General features: G+C 43.5%; 1 non-coding gene across 1 annotated transcript; it reads right to left on the bottom strand.

The window, feature by feature from the left end:
- Positions 1-12167: 12167 nt before the first annotated feature.
- On the bottom strand, positions 12168-12249 carry trnas-gcu (transfer RNA serine (anticodon GCU)). Its single transcript has one exon. It is a non-coding gene; the product is annotated as a tRNA-Ser (tRNA).
- Between the last annotated feature and the right edge of the window lie 8941 nt (positions 12250-21190).

Below are 21190 nucleotides of genomic sequence, written 5' to 3'. Positions count from 1 at the left end.
TCATCCCTCATAAATAATTGAAATGAAATGTTTATTAGGAAATGCACAATATAAAAAAGAGAGAGAAATAAATGCTGAGAAAAATAGAAGTCAATGTTTGGAAGGTAAAAAGAGCAAAAGATGCAACTTTTATTCTGGTTGAGTGAGAGGAATATATCACACTTTGGGGCTTTTTAAGAGGATTTACTGATAACCCTGGGATTTGAGAGGAAGCTGGTTCATGGTTTACAGAACAAATTCAGTCCCTGGGGTGGAGGCAACCGCTGCACCGTCCAATAACAGACAGGACGGGGACACTGTCTCAGGCCTGGTGAGCTCAGTCGATGAAAGCATGAAACTCTGAATCTCAAGTTTTTGAGTTTGAGCCCCACGATGGGTGTTTTTTATTTCCTTTTTAGGCTGATTTTACAGGCATTCTCCAGCTCTGAATTCCTCGGCAGAGAGTTCAAGGAGTGTTTGAAATGAGATTCAACAGCAGTATGAGAAAGTCTCTCCTTGATTCAGGACACTTACCTCTCTGCAGCAACTCGCTGCTGTAGATTGAACATTATCTCATTTCATTTTCAGCTCATGGTCAGTGTGAATCAGTGAGACTTCTGGCTGTCTCCCACTTCACAATCCATCAGTGCTGAGAAATCAATGGGGAATATTACTCACATGTTACAATGTTTTATAAATACTTGAATGTATTTCACACTGTGTCTAACAGTGTGAATCTCCCCTGGTATATCAGCTCACCAATACTTCAACAGAACATTCACATAATGTGAGCTCTGAGATCTGTTCAGATCCCATTCCCAAGACCTGGAAAGTGGGATTGGGCTGGATCGCTCTTTTTCAGCTGGCACAGACACGATTGCTAAATGGTCTCATTCTGTGCCATAAATTTTCTCCATTTTCTATGTTCTATGAAGTGAGGTGTGATTGGGAGGGACAATTCCACCAGGGTTATATTTTCTACCAAAACAATGACACAAGGGATACTTCACTTTTTTGTTCATTCATTCATGCGATGTGGGCATCGCTGGCTAGGCCAGCATTTATTGACCATGAGAAGGTGGTGGTGAGCTGCCTTCTTGAACCATTACAGTCCATGTGGGGTAGGTACACCCACAGTGCTGTGAGAAAGGGAGTTCCAGGATTTTGACCCAGCGACAGTGAAGGTACGGCGATATAGTTCCAAGTCAGGATGGTGTGTGGCTTGGAGGGGAACTTGCATGTGGTGGTATCGCCTGCATTTGCTGCCCTTGCCCTTCGAGGTGGTAAAGGTCACTGGTTTGGAAGGTGCTGTCTAAGGAGTCGTGGTGCATTGCTGCAGTGCATCTTGTAGACGGTACACACTCTGCAACTGTGCGTCGATGGTGGAGTGAGTGAATGTTTGCAGATGGGGTGCCAATCATGCGGGATGCTTTGGCCTGGCGGTGTTGAGATTCTTGAGTTGGAATTGCACCCATCCAGGCAAGTGGAGAGTATTCCATCACACTCTTGACTTGTGCCCTGTGGATGGTGGACAGGCTTTGGGGAGTCAAGAGTCATGGATGAGTGAGAGGAATATATCACACTTTGGGGCTTTTGTAAGAGGATTTATTGATAAACCTGGGATTTGAGAGGAAGCTGCTTCATGGTTAACAGAACAAATTCAGCCCCTGGGGTGGAGCCAACAGCTGCACTGTAATTACTCGCCTCAGGATTCCAAGCCTCTGACCTGCTCTTGTAGCTGCGTTATTTGTATGGCTCCCCATGGTAACCCCCATAATGTTGATAGTGCTGGATTCAGTGATTGTAATGCTATTGAATGTCAAGGGGAGATGGTTAGATTCTCTCTTGTTGGAGATATTCATTGCCTGGCACTTGTGTGGTGCGAATGTTACTTGCCACTTATCATCCCAAGCCTGTGTGACTGAAATAGCTCAGTTGGGAGAGTGTTAGACTGAAGATCCCTGGTTCAATCTGGGGTTTTGGCAGTTCTCCTTTATTCTGCATCGCCATTTGGTTTTGACTCTTGAGCTGCACAATTTACACTGAAATTATTTACCCAACTCTGAAGGTTGGATTGGAATAGAGAGATATCAAGGATGGGAAATATTTACATTGTCTGCTGTAGCTTATTCTCTATCTCCCTGTGTCCTTTCCCCCAGTTTTTGACTCTCTCGGGGCAGGGTGAACATTTGATTTGCTGCATTTGTCCCAAACTGAAGCCTTTTCCACATCTCTGGGCGGTCAGACTCGCTCTGTCTGTTTTTGTTGCTCATGACCATTAACGAGAACAGGCCACGAGTTCAACGTTTATCAGCAAACGGAAGATAATTGGAAAGAATTCTGTGTTACTCCAGACCAGTGACAAAGATATAATGGATGTTATTCAAAATAAGTTCCCTCTGACATTTTATGTAAACTTGTTTGCATCTAAAAGTTGGATTTTAAGTGTTACAAAAATGTGTCAAATTAATGACTGACCATGTGACAGTGCACATGGGGATCAAATCCACAGCCTTGTTGTTATCAACACTGCGTCCTAACCAACTGAACTAAGCGGCCTATAGACAGAGCCAGGTATGGGTTTGAGCCGCACGCTGGGCGGTTTGCGTTTTATTTCTCACACTGGGTGACAGAGCAATTGGACAACCAATGGACACATCACATCCCTGAAACATTGTTCTGATATAAAACAGTGTGAAATAAGAACTGAGCATGGAAATGGAACGGAACCAGAAATCAGGACTTTAATCTATTAAAGTTGATCTTGAAATTCAACCATTCACTGAACATTCCAAGAGATCGAACTCTCTTCTGATATAAAATCCAAGAATTTGAGCTGCTGGAAAACATAACTGAGCCTGATGCGATTTGAACACGCAATCTTCTGATCTGGAGTTAGACGCACTACCGTTGTGCCACAAGCTCACAGATAAAGCCAAGTCTTCCATTCCTTGCAGATTTACTTCTTGTTTAGATTCACTGATTGAAATTAATTCAATCCTCATCTGACCTCCACTCTGTAAAGGCCTGCTACCCGACCTGAATCCGACGGGACCCGACGACCTGTGTCGGGTTCGGGTCATGTCGGGTCGCTCTTCCCGGTCAGGCTTTTGGACTCGGGTCGGGTCAGGCCAGGTACAGGTCAGGCTGGGTCCAGGTTGGACTGAGTCCGGGTGTGACACACACAGTAAGTATTACATTTAACGCTGCTGGCAAGTTGAGTTTAATAAGTGTCAAAAGTTGAAAAGCCAACCAAAGCTGGGAGTCCGGGTTATTAAGGAGGGAAACTCTGAGTCTGCTCAGTGAGCAAGTGAGCATCTCTATGACGTCATTGCGCTCATGCTGCAGCTTCCTGTGGATTCGAAATCGGGAGGTAGGTAAAGTGAACATTCCGGTGGTCGGGTAAGGCTCGGGTGGGTTTGGGCATGGGAATAAATGGAGATACTCGGGCCGGGTCGGGCTTGGGTCCAATGTGGTTCTGTCGGGTTCGGGTCGGGTATTTTTTCCTGACCTGAGCAGGCCTTTACCGCTCTGTCAGTTCAGTGCCTTATTTAAACTATTACTTGGAGTTCTGTTTTACAGGGTCTCGGCTGTTTAAGTGTTTCCCAGACCCACTACTCTGATTAATCAGACATTTTGCTGCTAACTGCTGCTGCTACAATTGAAATGTAAAAAAGAATTTCCAGTGACCTGCAACCAATGGACAAATACATTTCAGAAAGTTAAAGCTCATTCACCAATCCACAAATGTGTCTTTCTGCTTATATTTATAAACAACTCCTTCTCTCCACTATGAGAACTATACAATCACTCCAGTTATTTGAAAGTTAGTATAAGATGTTCCAGTTCATCAATTTTAAAACTGCAGCAGGTATTTTCCAGAAAACTTCTCTGTTGGAACCTCAGTCCCAATTAGATTGAAAGTGGACAATTAATGTATTCACTTGTTCATTGTGGACAGGTGTCTGACTTCGAATAAATCTCATTAACTTTCAATGAGGTGGCAGTATTTCTGTGCTCCCATTTTACACAGTCTGTCCTGTTCATGCACCATGTTTTTATTCTCCTCTCCCATTCTCCACAGGATACAGATTGCAAGCATCATGAATCTAGCTGTTGAAAAGCATTGGAAGAATCTGGTCACACAGGTATTGAAACATTCATTATCTGCCATTTTACAAGTTGGTTGCTTTAAACACAGTACAATGTGCAATCATCTGAAAAGAGATTCTCTTCAATATCCAATACAAATTGAATTACAAACCTGACAGACAAACACAGGAGAACAAGTGACTAGTGAGCACAAACCTCATAGTGCTCATTTTCAGATTTATTGCAGTCATCCGACAAAACAAGTGAAAGAATATTCCAGCGAAATGATTTGGAAAATAGGTGTGACTTTTGTTGGTGCCTTTCTTTGCTCTGTTGGTGAAACTTTCTTGCACCTGACTCCTGTTCATGTCTCTGTTTGCTCTATTGAATGAGGAAGGAGGTATTTGATCAGAAATCAACTGGATTGTGTACCTTTGAGAGGGGATTTCAGCGCCGTCAGGGCTGGAAACAGGAGTGAGTGAAAGACAATATGTGGAGTTTGATTTTGTACAGAGGGAGAGCAAATCTAACAGGACTGTGAGATATTGGCCTGGATTTTGCAGCCCAATAGTGGTGAACTCTGAGACTTTCACTGCTATTGAGGGTCTGAACAGCACTGCAACTGCTGGTACATGCACACACTAACACCAGCATCTGGAAGTTGTGGTGGTGAGAAATGTGCTTAGAAGGAGCCTCTGATCATAATCGCACCAGCCAACTCTTTAAAGTGACAGGGACCTGTAGTTCAGCATTTTGGGCTCATTGCCCACAATGTACCCTGATTTTTACCTGGGTTGGATTAGAGCCGGTACCAACAGGCTCAGGGGTGCTCGGGAAGGACTTTTCTGTTGACACAACAGCTCCGCTATTCCAGGAAGACACCGGCAGCAGCAGGGGTCAACTTTCAGAGGGAGTTCAGACATTTTAAATGTTGCATTTTGTTTCTTAATTGTATGTCACTTTTTAGCAAGGCCTTATCAGAGTTCTTAAATTTACATCTGACTTTTTATTAACAAGATTGAAGTGCTTTTAAAAGATCTCTAAATATATATGACTTTTTATCGAGATTTACCTGGCTTCTTTGTAAAGACTCGAGTAAGATTGAAATGACTTTTAAAAACTACATCTTATCCTTTAAAATCCTGCTTACATGTAGATGACATTGGAAGATGGCTTCAGAATAACTTAGACTATCTTTCTAACAGGTACTGCAACAGCTTCAGTCCTACTTTCTGCAAAAGCTGGTGAATTACAAAGAAACAATGTATTGACCATTTTATAAACTGTTGATGCAGATGGGATTCAAATTCATACATGTAAAACAGAAGGAATTAACAATCCATCATCTTAACCTCTCAAACACTTCATCACCCAGCTTTGTGCCAGCAACCCATCACATGTCTTTTTTGCCTCTATGGAAATTTGGGCAGGATGGTCACCTTCAGCTCAGATCCTGACTGTGCATCCAGATGTGCAATGATGGAAATGTAGCTTCTTTTAGTAAATGACATTTCCATCACATCAGGTCATGGCCTGTTGGGAATGGAGTGGTATGAAACATTTCCAGACCATGTCCAACACGTTTCTACTCAGTGTGAAAACCCACCACGGAAAGAGTGGAACATACAATCATTTGATCACATCATGATTAACATCACTCAGACACCTGAACCATGAGGTCACTGACGATGTCATGATGACTTCGAATTTCTCATGAAATGACAACTGAACTAACTGACTGGAAGAATTGCTTTCATTCCACATGATCAGAGAGGCACAGCATCAGACCGACTTGGCAGATGAATGTTGATTGAATAATTTCTGTGTGAGGAATGTTCCAGCATCATAAACCAGGGGAACGTGCTGACTGAGCTGTGTCGTCATCTCTTCTGGGCAGTCGGACAGTTCACCCTTCATTCTGCTCTGATTCACTTTCCCAAAGCGGATCTACAGATTCTCAAATCTGGAGATGGGGTTTTCTTATTTTGTTCCTTTTGATTTTTCTTGCTCCTGAATGATAATATATTCTAAACCTCGGATCAACCCTCCCCTTTGCGTCGTGTTATAGTCTTGGTTAAAAGAGACACAAAATGGCACAAACACTCTGAAACATACAACACGGTCACACTTTCCTTCAGTGAGATTAATGTTGAGCTGTTTTCCAGGTTAAATGCAACTGCAAACACATTGCTCTCAAAGAAATTGTAGGGGATTGAGTTGCCGTTGTAATATTAGCACTGGACATCTGTACGAGCAGGAACAGGCATTTCAAACTCACATCCTTCACAAAGGCAACCACTGAGCTGTTTTCTTTTGTGAATGAAATTCATAAGAAAAGTTAAAGTTCACAAGAAAATGGATGTAAATGATTGATAGCTAAACTTTTGAAGCAAGGATATGAATCCAAGATTTTCTGATTCTAAGACAAACACTCGAACCAATTAAGCTACTGAGCCAGATCACAAGTGCTGTGACAACGAAGGGCAGAGGAGGGCACTCTTTATTCTCATCCCACTTCTCCACAGGTCACAACATCTATGTGAGCTTTTCCCACATACTGATACAGTCAATCATGTACTCTATTTTTTCCAGAATAGAAGACACTGACCAGGTTTCTTTAATGAACAACAAAATTATCCATTTATTGTCAAACAAGTTTTAACTAGTAATGAAGTAAAGCATAACCACACAGGTGGAAATTTTAAAAGTTCCTTTTTCACCTTTACCAACTTTTAAAGTCCTTTTTTTTATCTTCGAGCCACATGCACACACACACACACCGGATAGCTGAAAAAATAAAAGGGATTTTTTTTTAAATTCAACACTCTGTTACAGACAAAAACAACCTCTTGGGCTGTTTATTTGCTCATTTTTGAAGAAATCATCAGATGAGATATGTTGCTCCAAAATTGGAATACAGTCTAACTTCCGAGTATACGTAGACTGGTCACTAGGGTATTTTAGAACAGTTCTTTTCAGAAGGCATTGAGAATTAATTTTAGCAGGCCTTCTTCAAAGACATGCGACAAGATGAATTAACTCAGTGGACTTCTCAGGGTCTTTTAAGGATTTTCTGGAAAACAAACTGGGTTGTGGTCTTCTCTCCTTCCTTGACGATTCTTCAGGCTAACTTTATCAGCTGTTCACTCCAGCAGGTAAAACACACTGACTGCTACAACCAAAGGTTGTGAGTTTTCTGCCGTCTTAGGTTTGCGCTGCTGCTGCCAAGCTTGTCCAATCAAGGGGCATGACTGACTTCTCTGTCCACATTTCTCTCTGTTACCAGGGTTTCTGTTCTATACTTAACTTGAATCATGTGACAACCAGTAAACATAGTTGCCAAATTGGTTCTTTTGGTGCCCTCTTGAAAAAGAACTGGTCCGACACTTATTCAGTTTGATTATGACTTCTTCAAAAAATATTTTAACAAAAGAAACAGAATCCCTTCCATAACATCATGTACTTTCCCTGAGCTACAGGTTATCGCAAGTCTCTATGGCAGTGTTTATTTTAGGTGATTTTGTACTCAGGTTCTTTTGGAATCCATGTGTTTGCAGATCTTTGTGAGTGAGAGATGTGGTAATATGTTTAAAAGATTTCCCTGTAAATTATTCATATCTCCATCTTTCCCCGAACTTTGTACAAACACATTAATATGGGAATCACACACATCAGGCCGTCAAACCTGTCCGCTAAACATTGAAAGGTGACAGTGTTTATTGTGACGGGGTTCCATTTATGAAGACACATCTTGATGATTCACACATGTAAAAATTTGTATATTATGTTCATGATATAATGACATAAATAAACATTTCCTTGCACTTGCCACGCTTGTTGAACATTTTCTCTGCTGATGCCCCCTGAATATATTAGAGAACATGGTGACGAGGTTGAGATTAAAGTCTGTAAATATAGGCAGAAAACAGCAGCAGGGACTGCAGTGAACAAGATTTACGTGACATATGTGTGCTTATATTGGTGGGTGAAATAAGATAGAAAACACACAAAATCCTACATTTGAGATCGCGTAAAAGATTGCTCTGTCTATGGAGATAGCATCAAAGAATGCTCAGGAATTTTGTCCTATGCCAGTGATCGTAACACACTTCAGGGGAACTTAAAAACAATGGTAAAATGGGCTTTCACATAACAGATGCAATTTTACACAGAGAAGTGTGAAGTGATACAATTTGGAAGGAAGAATGCCATATAAATGAAAGGTTACAATTCTAAACTGGGTGCAGGAGCAGAGAGACAATGTATACCAATGTCAGAAGGATTGAAAAGGTTGCTTAGAGCAAACAGGACACTTGGCTTTATTAATAGAGGCATAGAGTAAAAACATATAAGTTATGCCAAACCTTTATAAAATACTGGTAATGAATGGCCTCTTCCTGTACCTCCACAGAAAGCTTCCATTCCAGGTTTACACACACTCGTCAGGATCACTGTCCACAGATCCTGCCACTCCAGGCTCGTACACCCACTTCAGGATCACTCTCCACAGATCCCGCCACTCCAGGCTCGGACACCCACTTCAGGATCACTCTCCACAGATCCCGCCATTCCAGGTTCGGACACCCACTTCAGGATCACTCTCCAAAGATCCCAGCACTACGGGCTTGGAGACCCTCTTCAGAGATCCTAAATCTCCAGACACGGACATCCTTTGAGGACCACTCTCCACAGATACTGCCCTCCAGGCTCAGACACCCTCTTCAGAATCACTCTCCATACATCCCGCCGATCCACGCACGGATATCTCCCTCAGGATCAGATCAAAGAATGTTGCTTGTCACTTATCAGCTCAAGCCTGAATGTTGTTCAGGTCTTGCTGCTTGCAGGCACAGACTGCTTCAGTATCTGAGGAGTTGTGAATCATCAGCGAACATTCCCACTTCTCACTTATGTTGAAGAGAAAGCCATCAATGAAACAGCTGAGGATGTTTGGGCCTCGGACACTGCCCTGAGAAACTAGGTATCCAGTCATGAATGGTGGTCGACAATTCAATAACGAACCAGATGAGGAGGCTCCAAAAACATCCCTATCCTCAATGTTGGTGGAGCCGAGCACGTCAGTGCAAAAGATAAAGCTGAAGCATTTGAAACCATCTTCAGTCAGAAATTGCTCAGTGGATGATTCAACTTGGCTTCTTGAGTTCCCCAGCATCACAGCTTCCAGTTTTCAGCCAATTTGCTTCACTCCACATAATGGCAAGAAACAGCTGCAGGCACTCGATACAGCAAAGACTATGGGCCCGAACATCATTCCGGCTCTAGTACTGAAGACTTGTGCTCCAGAACTCGCTGCGCCCTCAGCCAAGCTGTTCCAGTGGAGCGACAACACAGTCATCTACTTGCTGCCCCATCAGTCTACTATCAATCATCAGCAAAGCGATGGAAGATGTCACCAACAGTGCTATCAAGCACCACACACTTAGCAATAATCTGATCATCGATGCACAATTTAGGTTCTGCCAGGGTCTCTCAGCTCCAGGAAATAATTTGGCAGATAGAGGAGAATGTGGGAAAATGTGAGGTTATCCACTTTTGTAGCAAGAATAGAAAAGGAAAATATTATTTAAATTGTGAGAGATTACAGAATGCTGCGGTGCAGAAGGATCTGGGTGTCCTCGTGCATGAATCACAAAAAGTTACCATGCAGGTACAGCAAATAATTAGGAAGGCAAATGGAATGTTACCCTTCATTGCAAGGGGGATGGAGTATAAAAGTAGAGAAGTCTTGCTACAAATGTACATGGTGCTGGTGAAACCACACCGAGAGTACTGTGTACAGTTTTGGTCTCCTTATTTAAGGAGGGATATACTTGCATTGGAGGCAGTTGAGGGAAGGTTCATTGGATTGATTCCTGTGATGAAGGTGTTGTCTTATGAGGAAAGTTGAGCAGGTTGGACTGATACTCATTGGAGTTGAGAAAAATGAAAGGTGAACGTATTGAGACATATAAGATTCTGAGGGGGCATGACAGGGTAGATGCTGAGAGGATGTTTCCTCTCGTGGTGGAATCTAGAACTAGGGGACATAGTTTCAGATTTAGGGGTTTTTCATTTAAGAAGGAATTTCTTCTCTCAGAGGGTCATTAATCTTTGGAATTCTTTACCGCAGAGAGCAGTGGAGGCTGGGTCATTGAATGTCTTCAAGATTTTTATCTACAAGAGAGCCAAGGGTTATGTGGGCAGGCAAGAAAGTGGGGTTGAGGTCATGATCAGGTCAGCCATGATCCTATTGAATGGCGGAGCAAGCTCGAGGGGCCAAATGGCCTATTCCTGCTACTAGTACTTCTGATCTTATGTTCGTATGATCTCATTGCAGCTTGGTCCAAACAGAGACGTAAGAGTGAAATTCCAGAGGAGAGGTGAGTGTGATTGCCCTTGAATGAGTGTGGCATCAAGGATCCCCAGCAAAATTGAAGTCAATGGGAATCAGGGGGAAAACTCTCCACTTGTTGAAGTCATACCTCGCACAAAGCAAGATGGTTGTGGTTAGTGGAGGCCAATCATCTCAGCCCAGGACATTGCCTCAGGAGTTTCTCAGGGTAGTGTCCTAGACACAAACATCCCAGCTGTTTCATTGACGACTTTCTCTTCAACATAAGTCAGAAGTGGGAATGTTAGATGATGATTCACAACTCTTCAGATACTGAAGCAGTCTGTGCCTGCAAGCAGCAAGACCTGAACAACATTCAGGCTTGAGCTGATTAGTGATAAGCAACCTTCTGGCCACACAAGTGCCAAGCAGTGAACATCTCCAATGAGAGAGAAATAAAATCTACCTTTTGATATTCAGAAGCATTATCATCGTTAAATCCCCCACCATCAACATCTTGACCAGAAACGTAACTAGACCAGTCACATCTATGCTGTGGCTATAAGCGCAGGTCAGAGATTACGAATTCTGCAGCAAGTATCTCACCTCCTGACACCCCAAATCCTGTCCACCATCTACAAGGCACAAGTCAGGAGTGTGATGGAATACATCCCACTCAACAACACTCAAGAAGCTCAACACCATCCAGGACAAAGCAGCGCACTTGATCGGCAACTAACCCGCCACCTTAAACATTCAATCCCTCCAGAACCAGTACACAGTGGCTGCAGTGTGTACCATCTCCATATGCACTGCAGCAACTCGCCAAGTATCCTTCAACGGCACCTTCCAAACTCGTGACCACTACCACCTCGAAGGACAAGGGCAGCAGATGCATGGGAACTCACTACCTGCAGGTTCCCCTCCAAGTCACTCACCATCCTGACTTGGAATGATATCGCCATTTCTTCACTGTTGTTGGGTCACAATCCTGGAACTCCCTCCCCAATAGCACTGTGGGTGTTCCTGCACCATATGGACTGCATCAGTTCAAGAAGGCAGCTCTCCACCACCTTCTCGACGGCAAGAGGAATGGGTAATAAATGCTCGCCTTATCAGCGATACTCACACCCAAGAATGAATAAAAACCAAATCACTCTCCACAGATTCCCCACAATCTGGGCTTGGACATTTACTTCAGGAGCACAGAGCTTTATATCACTGCAACATGAGTTCCAATCTTCATATTCTGTTCACTTTTCACATTATTTTCTACCAGTCCACGAGCTTTTATTAATTCAGTATTCGGGTCTCTGCTCCTCCGCCGTTTCTAACATCTCACCTCTTCCAAAAAAACACTCTGATCTATCGTAGGTACTAAATGACCCCTCATTTTAAACTCCATCTGCCAAAGCATTGCTCACTCACTTAATCTATCAAGAAGATTTGAAAATAAATTTCTTGCCAAAGGATAATTTTCTGCATCTGCTCCCTCGCCATTTGCTTTTCCCATTTGTCTTTCACTTGGTGCAAATCGAGATGGAAGGAAGGAGGGGAGGAAAAATCCTGCTCCGTTTCGTGATCCCTATTTGATCTTCATTCCAGTGTAGTTTGGGTGAAGAATTCCAATTGTCTGTCTCAATTTTAAGACAGTATAACCAATTCTGGAATCACTGTCTGGACAGGGACAAAAACAGGTTTCGAGGCTGACTTGACACATCAACTCCCCCAACAGAAGCAATACACTTAACAGTTCATAAACTAACGACAAGGATGGGATTTGAACCCACGTGTGCACAGCACAATGGATTAGCAGTCCATCACCTTAACCTCTCGGCCACCTTGTCAGTTGGTTAAATGTAGCTGTCACCTTCAGCACAGTTTCTGGCTGTGCAGCTAGCTGTGTAATGATGGAAAAAGACCTTCTGGAAGTAAATGAAGTTGGGAATGGAGTGGTGTGAAACATTTCCAGACCATGTCCAACTCGTTTCTACTCAATGTGAAAACCCACCACGGAAAGACTAGAACATACAATCATTTCATCACATCATGATTAACATCACTCAGACACCTGAACTATTAGGTCACTGACGAAGTCATGATGACCGAATTTCTCATGAAATTACAACTGAACTAACTGACTGGAAGAATTGCTTTAACTCCACGTGATCAGCGAGGCACAGCCTCAGGCCGACTTGTCGGGTGGTGTAAACAGATATCACTGCTTCTGATCTTCACCAGAACAGATAGTGAGATGTAACTTTGATCATCAAACAGACTGTGAGAGAATACAACAGAATAAAACACATGGAGAGACACTGTGGAATAACAAATAGATTTGATTGGAATGTTGAAATTTTGATTGGAATGGATAAAACACCAGAAACAACAGATTAAAGTGGGATTCTCATCATTATATTGATCTGGGACAGAAAAGAGAAACTGATGGAAAGAAGAGAAGAAGGAAGAAAAGAAAGGATGGAACTGTTCAATTTTTTTCAGTTTTTTCACTCGCCCATCAAAGCTGATAAAAAAAAGTTGCAAATAACAGAGAATTTCACCAAAAAGGGAGATTAAATGTTGCTGAAACCTTGGATCGAAGGATGCCCCAACAGATCACCTGTTTAACTGTCTCCTCACTGGGGGATTTCAATCAGTGAGCAATATTATTCTCTACTTTTTTTGTTAATTGGTCCCAGAACTGTCACTTGGAATTAATATCTGTGTTCCGACTCCTGAATAATAAAATTGTGAGTTTCTCGATATTTTCTGGACACATTTCCTGCTGAAAGAACTAAGAACTCTTTCTAATTTGCACAATATTCTTTACACACTCATCAAGCCTGCTAAGCTAGCATCCTTGGTGCTGCTCTCTCTTCTCCCAAACTTCATCTCATGTGACTGTTTCATCATCACTCTGACAGTGGGAGGGGTTGATCCCACTATCTTCAGCATTAACCCTTTACATCCTTATACCACACTGTCTGTCCAAAAAAAATGGGTGGAGGGAACTTCCTTCATTTATCAAAACACCAACAGCAGCACAGTGGCGCAATGGATAGCACCGTAGCCTCACAGCTCCAGCGACCAGGATTCAGTTCTGGGTACTGCCTGTGTGGAGTTTGCAAGTTCTCCCTGTGTCTGTGTGGGTTTCCGCCGGGTGCTCTGGTTTCCTCCCACCTCAAGAAGACTTGCAGGTTGGTAGGCAAATTGGCCATTGTACATTCTCCCGAGTGCAGGTACGTAGTAGGAGAATGGTGGGGATGTGGTAGAGAATATGGGATTAATGCAGGATTAGTATAAGTGGGTGGTTGCTGGTTGGCACAGACTCGGTGGGCCGAAGGGCCTGTTTCAGTGCTGTATCTCTGAATAAGAAAAGTAAAATAAAAGCTACCAGTCGTAAATCAACTCAAACCCATTAGAGAGATAGAGGGAGACTGTCAGAGAACTTCCTGCATCCAGTCCTGACCCTGTCACACTCAGCAGCTTCTCACCCAGACCCCACTCTCATCAACACTGAACATTGTTACCGAGACCCTTCAAATACTGTTTATAAAAGGTAGAAAAATTCAAACTTCATCACAGCTAGATTGAACAGAACAAAGTTTAATATCTTCTCGTCATCACTCGGTAACCACATGAGACAGTCCTTAAATCAGTAGCATAAATTATCAGCTGTAAGAATGTTTGTTATTGGGTTGAATCATTTCTGTGTGATGAATGTTCCAGCATCATAAACCAGGGGAACGTGTTGACTGAGCTGTGTCTTCATCTCTTCTGGACAGTTCACCCTTCATTCTGCTCTGATTCACTTTCCCAAAGCGAATCTACAGATTCTCAAATCCAGAGACTGGGTTTTCTTATTTTGTTCCTTTTGATTTTTCTTGCTCCTGAATGATAATATATTCCAACCTCGGATCAAACTTGCCCTGTCTCCCAGTCTCGGTTAAAAGCGACAAATAACGGCACCAACATTCTGAAACAAACAACACGGTCACATTTTGCTTCAGTGAGATTAATGCTGAGGCAGTTTCCGTGTCGAATGCGATTGTGAACAAATTTCTCTCAAGGAAATTGTGAGTGATCAAGTATTTGCACTGAATTTCTGTGCAAGAAGGGACAGTTTCAAACAGCCATTCCCAAATCACTTCCTTCACAAAGAAAAAGACTGTGCTGTCTTAACGTGTGACTCAACTTCACAAACAAATTTGAACTCGAAGTTCAGGAGAAGACAGAGATGTGAATGATTGACAGTGTAATCTTTAAATCATAATTTTCCGTTTCTTCGTTGAAGTGAGGCTCAAGCCTAAGCCGCTAGAGATCGCAGAAAGCTACAAACTTGGATCCAGAAATCAGAAAAGTAGTGAAACAGTTGGTGAGTACATTGTGACACTGAAGAATTTATCACCACATTGCAACATTGGCACATTCTTAGACCGTACATTATGAGACAGATTTGTGCTTATATTGGTGGATGAGGAAAGATACTAAACACACAAAATCCCAATTTGAGCTAGTGTGCAAGATTGCTCTTTCCACGGAGATAGCATCAAAGAATGCTCGTGAATTTCATCCTATGCCAGTGACAGTAACACACTTCAGAGGAACTTAAACACACTGGTAAAATGGGCTTTCACATAACAGATAAAATTTTACACAGAGAATTGTGAAGTGATACAGTTTGGGAGGAAGAATGAGACAATGCACACCAATCTTTTTTGATCAAGGTTTGAAAAGGTTGCTAAGAGCAAACAGGACACTTGGCTTTATTAATAGAGGCATAGAGTAAAAGCAAATAAGTTATGCTAAACCTTTATAAAACACTGGGGCTGAATGACCTACTCCTGTACCTCCTCAGAAAGCTTCCACTCCAGGCTCAGACACCCTCTTCAGGATCACTCTCCATACATCCCGCCACTCCACGCACGGATCTCTCCCTCAGAATCAGATCACAGCTCCACAGTCCTGCCGCATCCAGTCGTGAATGGTGGTGGATAATTAAATAACTAACAAGATGAGGAGGCTCCAAAAACATTCACATCCTCAATGATGGTGGTGCTGAGCAAGTCAGTGCAAAAGGCAAAACTGAAGCATTTGCAACCATCTTCAGTCAGAAGTATTAAGTGGATTTGATCTGTGCTAATTTCAGCTCCTCATGCTCGCTGGTGCCTTGGTTCTGTGGTGCTAATTTCAGAATAAATCATGCAGCTTGACAATTGGAGCCAAAGAAAAATACACAGGAGAGTTTGAAAGTGCCAATACTTGGTATTGAACCAAGAACTGTTTAACTGTTAGTACAGCACGAACTCAACAAAGCTATTTCAACAACACACTAAAGCCACCATTCTGTCACTGCTTCGGAAGACAATATATACATTAAAGTGTTTGTAAAAAGTTACAGAACACAACATGTGAGTAATATTCCCCATTGTTTTCTCAGTACTGATGGACTGTGAAGTGAGAGACAGCCAGAAGTCCCACTGTGCCACACTGACCCTGAGCTGTGAGTGAAATGAGATAAAGTTCAATCTTTAGCAGAGAGATTCTGGAGAGAGGTAAGAGTCCTGAATCAAGGAAAGACTTTCTGACACAATAAAAGCAAAATACTGCAGATGCTGGAAATCTGAAATAAAAACAAAAAGTGCTGGAAATACTCAATAGCTCTGGCAGCATCTGTGGTGAGAGAAACGGAGTTAACATTTCTGGTCTGTGACCTTTCATCAGAACTGACACAGGTCAGAAAAGAATTAGGTTTTAAACAAGTGAAGGGGAGGGGCATGTGGGAGAGAACAAAGGGGAAGGTGTTTGATAGGGCAGAGGGCAGGAGAGATTAAATAACAAAGCTGTCCTGGGACAAAGTGTGTTAATGCTTGTGGTTACCTGACACCAGTCATGCTCTGATGTTATTGAACACAATGTTCAATCCACAAGGCTGTAGAGTGCCGAATCAAAAGGTCGGGTGCTGCACCTCGAGCTTGGGTCGATTTTCACTGGAACACTGGAGCAGGCCAAAGACAGAAATGTTGACATGAGAGCAGGGGGGAGTGTTGAAATGGCAAGCAACCAGATGCTCAGGATCATGCTTTCGGCCTGAGCAGAGGTGTTCCACCTAATCTGCTTTTGGTCTCCCCAGTTTAGAGGAGCCCGCATTGTGAGTAGTGAATACAGTATACATAATTGAAAGAAGTACAAGTAAACCGCTGCTTCACCTAAAAGGAGTGTTTGGGGCTTTAGATAATGAGCAGAGAGGACAGAAAAGGGCAGGTATTATATCTCCTTCGATTGCATGGGAAGGTGCCTTGGGAAGGGGAAGAGGTGTTGGGGTAATGGAGGAGCGGTCCAGGGTGTTGTGGAAGGAACAATCCCTTCGGAATGCTGACAAGGGAGGGGAAGTTGCGTTTGGTGGTGGCATCACGCTGGAGGTGGCGGAAATGGTGGAGGATGATCCTTTGGATGTGTTTATGTTTAGATATACAGCACTGAAACAGGCCCTTCGGCCCACATGGTCTGTGCCGACGATCAACCACCCATTTATACTAATTCTATACTCCTACCACATCCCCACCTGTCCCTATATTTCCCTACGACCTACCTATACTCGGGGCAATTTATAATGGCCAATTTACCTACCAACCTGCAAGTCTTTTGGCTTGTGGGAGGAAACTGGAGCACCCGGAAGAAACCCACACAGGCACAGGGAGAACTTGCAAACTTCACACAGACAGTACCCAGAATTGAACCCGGGTTGCTGGAACTGTGAGGCTGCAGTGCTAACCACTGCGCCACTATGCTGCTGTGGAGGCAGGTGGGGTGGAAAGTGAGGACAAGGGGATCCCTGTTGCAGTTCTGGGAGGGAGGGGAAGGGGGAGGGCAGAGGTTGAAGCTCCATTCAACTACACTGGGAGGGGGGAGTTGAAATCTGGTGATGTTGTTGAATTTAATTTCAAACACCCCTTGAACTCTCTGCCGATGAAGTCTGAAAAAGGGAAGAACAACCACACAACAAGGGTCTCAAATCCAAGACCCTGAGATTAAAAGTCTCATGCTCTACCAACTGGGCTAACAAGGCCTGATACAGTACTTCTACTCTGTCTGTTATTGGACGGATGCAGCTGTTGGCTCCACCCCAAGGGCGGGAGTTTGTTCCACCAACCATGAAGCAGCTTCCTGTCAATTCCCAAAATTATCAGTAAATCCACTTACAGAAGCCCCAAAGTGTGATATATTCCTCTCACTCATCGATAATAAAACTTATAAATCTTTTTACCTTGCAAATGCTGGCATCTATTTTGTCAGTATTTATTTCTCTCTCCTTTTTATTTAGTACATGCATTCCTTTGGAATTGTTTTCCAATTATATCTAAGGGAAGAAATGAACAGATCTGGCAACTCAAAACTGGGCATCCATGAGGCACTGTGGGCCATCAGCAGCAGCAGAATTGTATTTAAACACAATATGTTACCTCATAGCCTGACATATCCCTCACTCTACCATTACCATCAAGCCAAGGGAGCAATAGTGGTTCAATGAAGTGTGCAGGAAGGCATGTCAGGAACAGCACCAAGCAGACCTAAAAATGAGTGAAGCTACAACACAGGATTACTTGCATGTCAAACAGTGGAAGCAGCATGCAATAGACAGAGCTAAGTGATCTCACAACCAATAGATCAGATCAAAGCTCTGCAGTCCTGCCACATCCAGTCCTGAATGGTGGTGGATAATTAAACAATCAACAGGAGGTTCCACAAATATCCCCATCCTTAATGAGAGGGGAGACCAGCATATCAGTGTAAAATACAAGGTTGAATAATTTGCAACCATCTTCAGCCAGAAGTATCAACTAAATGATGCATCTCGACCTCCTCCTGATGTCCCCAGCATCGCAGATGCCAATCTTCAGAAAATCCACTTCACTCCACATGATATCAAGAAATGGCTGAAGGCACTGGATACTGACAACATCCCGGCTGTAGTGCTGATGACTTATGCTCCAGAACTAGCCGCGCCACTTGCCACGCTGTTCCAGTACAGCTACAACACTGGCATCTACCCAGCAACGTGGAAAATTACCCAGGTATGTCCTGCAAACAAAAAGCAGGACAAATCCAACCCTGTCAATTACTGCCCCATCAGCCTCCTTTTGATCATCAGTAAAGTGATGGAAGGTGTCATTGACAGTGCTATCAAGCAGCACTTACACAGCAATAACCTGCTCATCAATGCTCATTTTGGGTTCTGCCAGAGCCACTTGGTTCCTGACCTCGTTGCAGCCTTGACCCAAATTTGGACAAAAGAGCTGAACTCAAGAGGTGAGGTGAGGAGACAGTGACTGCTCTTGCCAAGGGCATCAAGGAGCCCTTGCAAAATTGAAGTCAATGGCCACCAGGGAGAAAACTCTCCCCTCGAATTCTTTGACGAAGTGACAAAGTTGATTGATGAGGGAAGGGCTGTCGATGTCATATACATGGACTTCAGTAAGGCGTTTGATAAGGTTCCCATGGTAGGCTGATGGAGAATGTGAAGTCGCATTGGGTCCAGGGTGTACTAGCTAGATGGATAAAGAACTGGCTGGGCAACAGGAGACAGAGAATAGCAGTGGAAGGGAGTTTCTCAAAATGGAGACGTGTTCCACAGGGATCCGTGCTGGGACCACTGTTGTTTGTGATGTACATAAATGATTTGGAGGAAAGTATAGGTGGTCTGATTAGCAAGTTTGCAGACGACACTAAGATTGGTGGAGTAGCAGATAGTGAAGGGGACTGTCAGAGAACACAGCAGAATATAGATAGATTGGAGAGTTGGGCAGAGAAATGGCAGATGGAGTTCAATCAGGGTAAATGCGAGGTGATGCATTTTGGAAGATCCAATTCAAGAGTGAACTATACAGTAAATGGAAAAGTCCTGGGGAAAATTGATGTACAGAGGGATTTGGGTGTTCAGGTCCATTGTTCCATGAAGGTGGCAACGCAGGTCAATAGAGTGGTCAAGAAGGCATACAGCATGCTTTCCTTCATCGGACGGGGTATTGAGTACAAGAGTAGGCAGGTCATGTTACAGTTGTATGGGACTTTGGTTCGGCTACATTTGGAATACTGCATGCAGTTCTGGTCGCCACATTACCAAAAGGATGTGGATGCTTTGGAGAGGGTGCAGAGGAGGTTCACCAGGATGTTGCCTGGTATGGAGGGTGCTAGCTATGAAGAGAGGTTGAGTAGATTAGGATTATTTTCATTAGAAAGGCGGAGGTTGAGGGGGGACCTGATTGAGGTGTACAAAATCATGAGAGGTATAGACAGGGTGGATAGCAAGAAGCTTTTTCCCAGAGTGGGGGATTCAAATACTAGGGGTCACGAGTTCAAAGTGAGAGGGGAAAAGTTTAGGGGGGATATGCGTGGAAAGATCTTTACGCAGAGGGTGGTGGGTGCCTGGAACGCGTTGCCAGCGGAGGTGGTAGACGCGGGCACGATAGCGTCTTTTAAGATGTATCTAGACAGATCCATGAATGGGCAGGAAGCAAAGAGATGCAGTCCCTTAGAAAATAGGCGACATGTTTAGGTAGAGGATCTGGATCGGCACAGGCTTGGAGGGCCGAAGGGCCTGTTCCTGTGCTGTAATTTTCCTTGTTCTTTGTTCTTTAGTTGGAGTGATACCTAGCGCAAAGGAATATGGTGAAAGTTGTGGGTGGCCAATCATCTCAGTCCCAGAACAGCACTCAGGAGTTCCTCAGGGTAGTGTCCTAGGCCCCAACCATCTTCCGTTGCTTCATCAATGAACTTCCCTCTATCATAAGGTCAGAAGTGGGGATGTTCGCTGATGATTGCAAAATGTTCAGTAGCATTAGCAACTCCTCAGCTACTGAAGCAGTCCGTGTCCACATGTAGAGAGACCTGGACAACATTGGGCTTGGGCTGATTAGTGACAAGGAACATTCAACCCACAAAAGTGCCAGGCAATGAACATCTCCAACAAGAGAGAACGTAACCATCTCCCCTTGACATTCAATGGCATTACCATTGCTGAATCCCTAACTATCAACATTCTGGGGGTTACCATTGAGCAGGAACTGAATTGGATCAGCCATATAAATACCGTAGCTACAAGAGCAGGTCAGAGGCTGGGAATTCTGCTGTGACTTGAGAGTTACAAGCTAGCCAGGAAGGATCTAAAGGGAGGGCTAAGAAGAGCAAGGAGAGGACACGAGAAGTCATTGGCGGATAGGATCAAAGAAAACCCGAAGGCTTTCTATAGGTATATCAGGAATAAACGAATGATAAGAGTTAGAACAGGGCCAATCAAGGATAGTAGTGGGAAGTTGTGTGCGGAATCAGAGGAGATAGGGGAAGCGTTTAATGAATATTTTTCGTCAGTATTTACAGTAGAGAAAGAAAATGTTGCCGAGGAGATTACTGAGATACAGCCTACTAGGCTAGATGGGATTGAGATTCACAAGGAGGAGGTGTTAGCAATTTTGGAAAGAGTGAAAATAGATAAGTCCCCTGGGCCAGATGGGATTTATCCTAGGATTCTCTGGGAAGCCAGGGAGGAGATTGCAGAGCCGTTGTTGTTGATCTTTAAGTCGTCATTGTCGACAGGAGTAGTGCCGGAGGACTGGAGGATAGCAAATGTTGTCCCCTTGTTCAAGAAGGGGAGTAGAGACAGCCCTGGTAATTATAGACCTGTGAGCCTTACTTCGGTTGTGGGTAAAATGTTGGAAAAGGTTATAAGAGACAGGATTTATAACCATCTTGAAAAGAATAAGTTCATTTGCGAAAGTCAGCACGGTTTTG

The sequence above is a fragment of the Heterodontus francisci genome, unplaced genomic scaffold, assembly GCF_036365525.1.
Source record: "Heterodontus francisci isolate sHetFra1 unplaced genomic scaffold, sHetFra1.hap1 HAP1_SCAFFOLD_61, whole genome shotgun sequence".
Taxonomy (NCBI): Eukaryota; Metazoa; Chordata; class Chondrichthyes; order Heterodontiformes; family Heterodontidae; genus Heterodontus; species Heterodontus francisci.
Note: the sequence above shows the minus strand (reverse complement) of the source record. Positions and strands in the feature narration are given on the sequence as shown.